Genomic DNA, 5,726 nt, shown 5'->3' on the forward strand with positions numbered 1-5,726 from the left:
TTCTCCTAATGTTATCCCTCCTCAATCCCCCCACCCCCTGCTACTCCTCCTCTAGGTATCTTACCTCCCAATAGGTCCCAGTGTGTGATGTCTCTCTCCCTGTGTCCATGTGTTCTCATTGTTTAACACCCACTTACGAGTGAGAACATGTGATGTTTGGTTCATTGCGGCACTGTTTACAATAGCAAAGACTTGGAACCAACCCAAATGCCCATCAATGATAGTCTGAATAAAGAAAATGTGGCACATATATGCCATGGAATACTATGCAGCCATAAAAAAGGATGAGTTTATGTCCTTTGCAGGGACATGGATGAAGCTGAAAACCATCATTCAAAATCTGTTTTAATATTACATTGGGTCCTCTTCCCTATACCTTCCAGCTGTTCTTCTCTACACCATCCAGATATAATGCAGGTCAGGAGGCCAAATTTTTTTCAAAAATGCTCTTTTGATCCTCCATCCCCTACACCCTACAATAGGTAACAATTTCAAAATCTCATGCAATTGTAATTAATTCAAAAATGATGTTTTGAGATTAAAAAGCTATAGATAAAATATTCTGAGATTAAAAACTTCTTGTTTCTTTGGAGATGAAAACTACATTATTGTTAACTTCCAGGCAACGAAAACACATCTTTAATTGTATAATAAAATAATAATTAAAAATTTTTATCTAGCCCAAAAAGTAGCATATATGCATTATTTATTTTAGCAGCTTTATTGAAATAGTATTAGTATACCATAAAATTTACCCATTTAAAGTATATAGTTCAATAGTCTTTAACATATTCACAGTTATGTAACCATCAACATAATCTAATTTTAATTAGTTTAATCATTCCTGAAATAAAACCTTCTATCCACTGACAGTCGCTCCCTATCCCCCACATCCCCTATAGTAACCTACTTTCTGTCTTCATAGATTTACTTCTTCTGTACACTTCATATGAATGGAATCATACAATTTGTGATCTTTCACTCTGCATTATGTTTTCAAGTTTCATCAGTGATGTGGAATGAATCAGTAGTTCATTCTTTTTATAGCTGAATAATATTTCACTGTGTACACATACTGTCTTTTGTTTTTCCTATCTTCAGTTGATGGCCATTTTGGTTGTTTCCACTTTTTGGCTATTATGAATAATGCTGATATGAACATTCACCTACAGTTTTTTTGGTCAACATATGTTTTCAACATATATTTTCATATACTTCTCGAGTATATGCCTATAAGTGAAATTAATAGGTTAAACAGTAATTTGTTTTATATTTTAGGGAACTACCCAACCATTTTTCACAGTCTCTGTACTATTTTATATTCCCAACAGCAATGTTGGAGGGTTCTGATAACTACCCATACTTTCCAACACTTGTTACTGGCTATTGCTTGTATTATAGCCAAACTATTTTGTGTAAAGTGGTATTTCACTGTGGTTTTGATTTGCATTTTTCTGCTGACAAGTTACGTTGAGCATCTTTTCATATACTTATTGGTCATTTGTATGTCTTCTTTGGAGAAATGTCTTTTCAGATTTTTGTCCATTTTTAATTAGGTTAACTTTTTATTATTGAGTTTTAAGTGTTCTTGTATTTCTGTCATGATTTCTACTTTGACTTATGGTTTATTTAGGTGTGTATTGTTTACTTTTTGCATATTTGTGAAATCCCAAAGTTTTCTTCTCTTATTGATTTCTAATTTCAGTCCATGCTCATCAAAGAATGTAACATGCATGATTTCAAGTTTATTAATTTATTGAGATTTGTTTTATGGCCTAACATATAATCTGTCCTAGAGAATGTTTCATGTGCACTTGAGAAGAATAAGTATGCTATTTTTATTGGGTAGAGTGTCCTATGTGAAAGATCTAGCTGTTTTATAGTGTTTTTCAAGTTGTCTGTGTCCTTTTTAAATTTTTAAACTACTCTTAGCAGAATCAGAATCTTGTATATCCTTGATGATCTGCTTAATTGTGCTATCCACTAGTAAAAGCAGTGTATTATAGTCTCTTAATATTATTTTTGAACTATTTGCCCTTCAATTTGTCTTAGGTTTGCATTACGTATTTAGGTGCTCTGTTGCTAGGTGCATATGTGTGTACAACTACTGTTTCTTCCTAATGATTAACACTTTTATAATTATAAAATGTCCCTATTTATTTGTAAACACTTTTTGTAAAGTTTATTTTGCCTGACATTATCATAGCTACTCCAAGCCTGTTATGATTTCTGTTTGCCTGGTATATCTATTTCTAGTCTGCTACATTCAACCTATTTGTACCTCTACATCTTAATTATGTCTCCCTTAGACAACACATAGTTGTATCTTGTTTTTCTCCAGTATTAGTATTTATTGGATTACTTTTGATTGGATTACTTAGTGAATTGATATTTAATGTTATTATTGGTATGTTTGCATTTGGGTCTGCCATTTGCTTTATGCCTGGGAGACAATCCGGTCTCTATAATAAAAAATCTTATTAGGGTTCCCTTGTACATAATGTCTCATGTTTTTCTCTTTCCCTTAGTGTATTCAAGGTATTTTTTATCATCTTTGGCTTTCAACTTTTTGACTATGATGTGTCTGTGTGTGCATTTCTTCCTAGTTACTCTACTTGGAATGTGTTGATCAAGTTTCTTGATACATAGATTAGTATTCTGGGGCCTTTTTAGACATTATTTCTTACAATGTTTTTTCTGCTAATTATATAACAAAATAGTAATTAGAAAATTTTATCTAGCCCAAAAAGTAGCACAGTTTTTTCTGTAGGATTATTGCATAGGTACACACATAGCAATGAGGTTTGCTGCCTCCATGCCCCCGTCACCAATATCTGGCATTTCTCACTATGTTATCCCTCCCCAACCTCCCTAACCCCGCTGTCCCTCCCCTATTCCCCTCAACAGACCCCAGTGTGTGATGCTCCCCTCTGTGTGTCCATGTGTTTTCATTGTGAAACAGCCGCCTGTAAGTGAGAACATGTGGTGTTTGATTTTCTGTTCTTGTGTTTGTTTGCTGAGAATGATGGTTTCCAGATTCATCCATGTCCCTACAAAGGATGTAAACTCATCATTTTTTATGGCTTCATAGTATTCCATGGTGTATATGTGCCACATTTTCTTTGTTCAGTCTATCATTGATGGGCATTTGAGTTGGTTCCAGGTCTTTGCTATTGTAAACAGTGCCACAATGAACATACGTGTGCATGTGTCTTTATAATAGAATGATTTACAATCCTTTGGAGGATTAGTTCTTTGTAGATTCTGGATATTAGCACTTTGTCTGATGGGTAGAGTGCAAAAATTTTTTCCCATTCTGTCAATTACCGGTTCACTCTAGTGATTGTTTCCTTTGCTGTACAGAAGCTCTGGAGTTTAATTAGATCCCATTTGTCTATTTTGGATTTTGTTGCCAATGCTTTTAGTGTTTTAGTCATGAAGTCCTTGCCTATGCCTATGTCCTGAATGGTTTTGCCTAAGTTTTCTTCTAGGGTTTTTATGGTGTTAGGTCTTATGTTTAAGCCTTTAATCCATCTGGAGTTAATTTTAGTGTAAGGTGTCAGGAAGGGGTCCAGTTTCTGTTTTCAGCACATCAAAAAGCTTATCCATCATGATCAAGTAGGATTCATCCTGGGGATGCAAGGCTGGTTCAACACGTGCAAGTCTTTAAACATAATCCACCACATAAACAGAACCAAAGATAAAAACCACGTGATTATCTCAATAGATTCAGAGAAGACCTTCGACAAAATTCAACAGTGCTTTATTCTAAAAAATCTCAATAAACTAGGTATTGATGGAACGTATCTCAAAATAATAAAAGCTATTTATGACAAACCTACAGTCAATATCATACTGAATGGGCAAAAAGTGGAAGCATTCCCTTTGAAATCTGGCACTAGACAAGGATGCCCTCTCTCACCACTCCTATTCAATATAGTATTGGAAGTTCTAGCCAGAGCAATCAGACAAGAAAAAGAAATAAAGTGTATTCAATTAGGAAAGGAGGAAGTCAAATTGTCTGTATTTGCAGACGACATGATTGTACATTTAGAATACCCCATCGTCTCAGCCCCAAATCTCCTTAAACTGGTAAGCAACTTCAGCAAAGTCTCAGGATACAAAATCAATGTGCAGAAATCACAAGCATTCCTATACACCAATAACAGATGTAAAAAGAGCCAAATCAAAAGCAAACGCCCATTCACAATTGCTACAAAGAGAATAAAATACCCAGAAATATAACTAACAAAGGATGTAAAGGACCTCTTCAAGGTGAACTACAAACCACTGCTCAAGGAAATAAGAGAGGACACAAACAGATGGAGAAATATTCCATGCTCATGGTTAGGAAGAATCAATATTGTAAAATTGGCCATACTGCCCAAAGTAATTTATAGATTCAATGCTATCCCCATCAAGCTACCTATGATCCTCTTCACAGAACTGGAAAAAACCACCTTAAACTTTACATGGAACCAAAAGAGAACCTGCATAGCCAAGTCAATTCTAAGCAAAAAGAACAAAGCTGAAGGCATCACGCTACCTGATTTAAAACTGTACTACAAGGCTACAGTAATCAAAACAGCATGGTACTGGTAACAAAACAGAGATATAGACCAATGGAACAGAATTCAGTCTTCTTAAATTGAAACTTGTTTTCTGAACTATTATATGATCTATCCTGGAGAATACTTAGGAGAATGTGCTTGTGGAAAATGTATATTCTTTCATTGTTGTGTGGAAATGTCTGTATATGTCTGATGGGTTCATTTGTTTGATACACTTGTTCAATTCTCCTTCTTCTTTACTGATTTTCTGTCTTGATGGTCTATCCATTATTAAAAGTGGGGTATTGAAGTATTCTACTATTATTGCATTGCTTTCAATTTTTCCTTTCAGATCTGTCTATGCCTTCTTTGTATTTAGGTACTCTATTTTGGGATATATAGATATCTATAATTGATATATCTTCTATTGCATTATGTAATTAGCTTCTTTGTCTCTAGAGACCATTTTTGACTCAAAATCAACTTTGTCTAATATAAGTATAGCCACTCCTGCCTTTATAGATTATCATTTGCATGTAATGTCATTCTTTGTGCCTTCATTTTCAGCCTATATATGTCCTTTAATCTAAAATGAGTTTCTTGTAGATAGCATACATTGGGAGCTTGGTGGTATTTTAAAAACTCCATTCATCCACTTTGTATTTTTCCCCACTCTGTAACTTTTTTAATACTCTATATCTTTTTAAAGGGGGTCTGAGTCCCTTTAAATTAAAAGTAATTATATGTAAGAAAAGATTTAGTATTGTAATTTGGCTACCTGTTTTCTGTTTGTCTTGTGGCTCTTGCTCTTTTTCCATTTGCTGTCTTCTTTTGTGTTTCTTTTATTTTTTCTTTATGTATTCATGGTTTGAATTTCTTTCTCTTTTTATTTTGTGCATAATTTCTATAGGTAATTTTTTGTGGTTACCAAAGAACATCCATAAAATGTCTTATAATTATAACAATCTACTTTAAACTGATAGTAACTCAACTTCATTTGCATGAAACAACTCTCCATTTTTACTTCTCTCTTCACTGTATATTTTATTGATATCAAAATTTACATATATTTATGTTATGTAATGATATACATAATTTAGTTGTAGTTGTTTGCAATACTTTTGTCTTTTAGCTTTTATAGTAGAATTCCTCCACTGCTGGAGTAATACAACAGAC

The sequence above is a fragment of the Cebus imitator genome, unplaced genomic scaffold (assembly GCF_001604975.1).
Source record: "Cebus imitator isolate Cc_AM_T3 unplaced genomic scaffold, Cebus_imitator-1.0 Scaffold189, whole genome shotgun sequence".
Taxonomy (NCBI): Eukaryota; Metazoa; Chordata; class Mammalia; order Primates; family Cebidae; genus Cebus; species Cebus imitator.